Here is a 6,000-nt window from a genome sequence, read left to right as displayed (position 1 = left end):
AACATATCCACATTGGAAATTTGACCTTAATTTGAAGGCCATATTTTACTACGAGTTTTTTTTGTCTTAGGTTAATTTTTTGTTGTTGCTCTAAAAATTAATGGAACTTTCAATAGAGGTAAATAACTTTAAAATGATAAACCTTGGCACTATACATTAATTTTTCTTTTTCTTTTGTGAAGGTCTTCAGATGCTTTATTAATATTACAAAAAGATTAAAAATAATATTTTCAAACAAACATCCATCTTCTCTTGAATTTTATTTGTATGTTTAACCTTTGAATAAGACACCTTTCTTTCCAGAAAACCCTTCTTTCTAAGATATATGCCCAATTTATTCTTGTGCCCCATACATAATTTATACGTCTCACAAGTAGAATATATTATTGTGGGTTTATCCAAAAACATTTTGTTCTAGTGTCATCAACTAACATAATGGATATTTAGGATAATCAGCATATAATGTACCTCATGACACATATCCTACTAATTTGGGACATTATTGAAATTGTCACTATTAATATGGGTCTTCTAAATGCTTATGCAATAATTGAAATATGATGACAACAAGACCAACCTAAAGTATTTTGATACATAAGAATAACTAAGAAATTATGAGCTTCTAAAATGATCAAGAAAAGACAACAAGATGTAGCTAAATTAGATGCACATAATCATTAGTGATAGAATTGTGACAATTTCTACAAATGGCCAATATTATAAGTCAAAACATGTCAATCAAAAGATAAATTAATAATGAGTACAATAATACCATGCTACTCCACATGGACCTAATATAATAACATATATATAATTTTACTTTGCTTCTTGACGAGGTATCCACCTTACGTATTATAATATGTAAGTCTAAATACTTTATTATGTAAGATATCTATATAGGTATATATTATAAAGATAATCTAATATTCTCAAAACAAAGATATACATAACAAATGTGTTTTATTATGTTGAGACCTACAATAACAAGATGAGGTGGAGTGTAATTGTTTGAGTGCGTTACAAAAAATGTTTTAAATTAATCAAATAAAAATGCAACAAAACAAATTATTCAGTCAAGAGTCGCACCATTTTGAACCGAGAACTACCCCTCGAATTAAAATCACTCAGCATCTTTTAGATAGATGCACTTCAATTATGCATGCTAGTTTTAGTAGAAATCAACTTAATATTTGCTATAGTCATAACATAAACATTTTTTCATAGGAGAAATCTTACCACTATTAAAATTGTTGCATGATTGTGAAACACTATTGCATTCTTAATAAGAATGATATGAAAAAATTACACTCTATATCAAACGAAAAGGAACACCTCATAATGATGGTTGATATAATAACCTTAACAAATGGTGAGAAGAACATTGTTAATCTATTTTAGACCCCAAAAAATGAGGTCTATTATGACGATCAATATCATATACTTAACAAGCACCATAAGAACAGTGTCATTCTATTTCAAACAAAAAAGAAACAACCCATTATGATGGTCTTGAATGAAAGACATAATCAAATTAATTTGATTTTTTTTTCTGATTTTTTTAATCAATTAATTAGAAAAAAAGAAAAAGAAATGATTTCCATGAAGAGATTGCTTAAACCTTTTGACTAACTAACGTTTACCATGAATTCCAAGTAAGATTAGCACTAATCAACAATGATAATCAATCAATATACAAAATTTTCAAAGCAAATCAATGAGCCCAACTGAAATTTCCCTTATAAAACATCTCAATCCTGCCATTTCACCTCCAAAAAGAAATTGGCAGAGAATATTAAAACTCATGCCGTCAGCTCATGTCAGCCAGTTTGTTACAGAATTCATTTTTTTTTCTGAGTCCCCCACAAATGATTACCTTCAATACATGACAACTTTGGAGGTCTGTTAGATGACAGATATGAGTGCTAGTTTTGTCCTGTGCTCAGACATGAAAATCACCCATTTGACAGCTCCAACACAGGCCGTTTAAGTATTTATCATCTTCTATATGTTTTAAATTTATCAAACCCACATGTCCCAATTATCAAAATACTGACCATAAACACAGAATATATGGAAATCTGATGCAGATATACGATAAAAACAATTTATAAATATCAAAGGTTATGATGGTCCATACTTATCCTTTGGCCTGAACAATGCCATCATCAAACGCGTGCTACTGACTACACGTTTACCATAAGACTCAGTGGCCTTTGGTCCCTACCCTTCCTCCATTTTTCTCGCTTATTCTTCTTAAAGGTTTTTGACGATCATTTCTGGGGAAGAAAAACTGAAAGTATCCTCATACTATGTCTCCCTAGTGGTGCCTCTGATCCAACCGGATGGGCTTTAAGTGGTTTCTCCAAAAACCGAACTTCTAATGTTTTGGATCTTGATTTCTGATTCATGGTACTTTTATGATGTGTAATGTGGTAAGATTGTTGTTGTGATAATGGTCATTTAGTAGTTATGGAATATCAATGTGTCTATGCTTTTCATATATCATAATTTATTTATTGGTATATCATGGATGTTTGCTATGGCTATTTAGTTTCTGCAATGTATCAATACATTCGTACTCTTGGTATATCATAATTTATATATTGTAACATTGTAGAAGTTGAATATAGATATTCAATTCTTATAATGTACCAATGCATTTGTGTCCCTCATGAACTTATCCATAATGCAATATATATATATATATATATATATATATATATAGCTATCCAATCTTTATGATATACCAATATATCCATGTCTCTCATACACTACAACTTATTCACTCGGTGCATCGTAAGGGCTTGATATAGTTATTAGTTAGCCATGATGGATCTATGCATCTATGCTTGTCATACTCCATAATGTATTCATGGGTGTGTCATAGGGGCTTTGATAAGGTTATGCAGTTCCTACAATGTATTAATGCATCTGTGGCCATTATACATGATAACTTATACATTTTGGTGCATTGTAGAAGTTAAATATGGCTATCCAATCCCTATGATGTACCGATGCATCCTTGTTTGCCATACACCATATCTTATATATTGGTGTATCAAATGGAAGGTCTAGTCATTTTACATTGATCTTATCATTACATAGATTGCATCAATTCCCACCATATACTAGATAGATTGCATCTATGATGTGCATGCACTAAACAAATTGCATGTAGGTAATACTTTTGTATAATATCACTTTTTTTTAAAAATCATAATTATTTATTTGGTAAGTTTTCTATTTTTATTTTTTTTACGTTTTGGATTTTATCAACAATAGGATAATATAATGGCATAGTTTGGTTGAGTTAGCAGAAAAATCTTTTATGATGGTGTATAAATCATTATTAGAAGTGAAGAGGAAAGAAAAGTTGATTTTAGGATGACACTTCTAGATTTAATTGTCAAAAGAACTAGATTAACTATTTATACGCAATATTTTTATTAAAATGATAAAAATATTTTTTATAATATTAAATAAGTCATGATAATTATATTCTATATCATGTTTCATTATTAATTGATATAATATAATAAGATATAATTACTTTTTTATTTTATTATAAAAATATTCTATAATTAAATATATTAATATTGAAATAAATAAACTCTTTAAAAAGTTATTACATATAATCTAAATGTAATTATTGTGAATTTGATCCATTCACAATTAATGTTTTACTTTCAAAGTTAGAAAGGGTAAGGTATGTGAGTCACAAGATGAATAAATTATACATTGAAATTTTGAATGGTGGAGTGCTATAGTAAGGAGGATGTCATATTGGTCATGCGTAAGTTTGATTATTTGTGTAATTTCACTTGCCAAATACATTGGTGTCATGAGTGCATTTTGGAAGCAAGTTCAAATTATGGAAGATTTAATTAAAAGAGGGGTAATTATTTGGATTTCTACATTAGTGAATTTAGATATAAGATAAGAGAAGAAGTCAAGGAGACATATTGAGCAAGGGACACTAAAGTGGAGAGGCTCATTACACCACAACATAGAGTATTTGTGCTAGTTAGTAGTTGGTGATATTCTTCTTTAATCTTAAAAAGAGAAAATAAAGGTATTTGAGCTTATTAAAATGATTACAATTTAGAATGTTTGTGATTTAAATTAGATTTTAAATTAAATGATTAGAATATAAACAAATATAGATAGTCTAGAATATAGAGATTCTTTTATCTAGAGTTGTATTGTTATTATTAAAGATTAGTTTATTTGTACATAGAGTTGCTATGCTTTTGAATAAGATCAATAATTTTTTGAAGGGACCTAAAACCCTTTACAACATCATTACATACAAATAGGCATTAAACCACAAAATAAATAGACCTGAGACCATAAAACACCAAAGAAGAATGCTAGCATAAAAAGAGACAAAGCCAACACATCACTAAAGACTAGCAAAAATACAACATAACAACACAAAAAGATCCATAAGAAATACTATGTCCCTTTCAGTGCAAATCAAACCATCTCTCATGAAAAAAAAATTCTAATATAGAGTCTCCACCCTTATTCTAAGGGAAGATTATTTGTGTATTCTTGAGTTCTTCTTCCCACTAGAACTTTATCTTTCAACAAAAGATGTTAAGAAAACTCCCCAATAGAGTCATCAATCCTTTGGTACACAAAACAATAGATTGAAATCCTATGAGTTTTCCTACTTAATAATTAGATTTCCAATTTGACTTGTCCAACTAACGGGATTGATCAATTATGATCTACTTCCCTTTCTCTTTAGGCTTTGCAAGACCTAGATGGGAAAGAAACATCATTGAGGAGCTCAACCCTTTCTAGTTCTAGTTGATTGATGGTGGCAACAATACTCTTCAAATATTTAATCTCCCTATTAGTCTTCAACACTTTCTTCTTAGTAGATTGGGATAGTCAAATTTTCTATACCATAAAAATCTATTTATTAATCACAACAAAGGTACCAGTCACACAAAGGAGGTTTGTCTCTCCATCAAAAAAAGATTCATATTAGTAATGGCAAGTGGGAGTGGATAGGGAAGAGGATGGGGAAGTGCACCTTTTCAAAATTTGAATCCTATCTTGGGCAAAATTCCTTAGGGAGGAGGGAATTGGAAGCCTAGAAAGTAGGAGGGGTTTACGGAGAGTTAGGGGATAATAGATAATAGAGATGCAACAGAGAATGAAGATGGGAACCCACATGACAAGAATAGATCTCTAGAAAAGCCTATTCTGCCACCCAAGGTGAATCGGTCTGGGGTATTTCCCACAAAATGGTCTTCTTTTTTTGGGTTAAGCCTATTGGTAAGTCTTCCTTTCTACTGGTTAAAATTCTTTCTAGCTTGGATAAGGGTTCTTGTGTGATTGCTATTCTAGATGAGTTGATAGATCATATCATTGCTTCAATGGCTTCTACCTTGGCAAGCAAGTTTATTGGGCCAAGGCTGAACATGGATATTGTAAGATCCTTCACTCAAAAGAAATGGAGCTTAAAGGACAGGTCATTGTTATGGCAATAGTGAAAGGCTTCCTGTCTTTTGATTTCTCTTGTAATGAGGAATTGTCAAAAATCCTATGTGAAGGGCCTTAGAGTATAGGTCACTTGACCCTGGTGCTCCATAAGTGGTCTTCAAAGTTGGATTTGAATGATTCATTTTTTGTGCAAGCACCTATTTGGGTTAGACTTCTAGAATTGCCACTAGAGTTCTAGAATGAGGATGTCTTTGTGGGGGTGGCAAATTCCTTTGGAGAGTTTTTGTTTATAGACTCGAATACAACCTCAAGAAAGAGACTAACATATGCAAGGATCTATATTGGAGTGAGGGAAGGGGATGATATGCCAGAAGTAGTAAGCTTTTACTGAAAACTTGGGACACATACTTAGAAGTTGGACTATGAAAGTGTTCCTTTTGCCTATTTTCATTGCTTGAAATTTGGGAATAAGTTGAATCAGTGTCCAAAGTCTAAAGCTTGAAAGAAAAGGATTCCTATTCTTTCTAAGTCTAGTAATGAGAA

The sequence above is a fragment of the Cupressus sempervirens genome, chromosome 9 (genome assembly GCF_028749045.1).
Source record: "Cupressus sempervirens isolate cs-2001-9-10 chromosome 9, ASM2874904v1, whole genome shotgun sequence".
In the NCBI taxonomy this organism is placed as follows: Eukaryota; Viridiplantae; Streptophyta; class Pinopsida; order Cupressales; family Cupressaceae; genus Cupressus; species Cupressus sempervirens.
The sequence above is the reverse complement of the archived record's forward strand: the minus strand, read 5'-3'. Positions refer to the sequence as shown.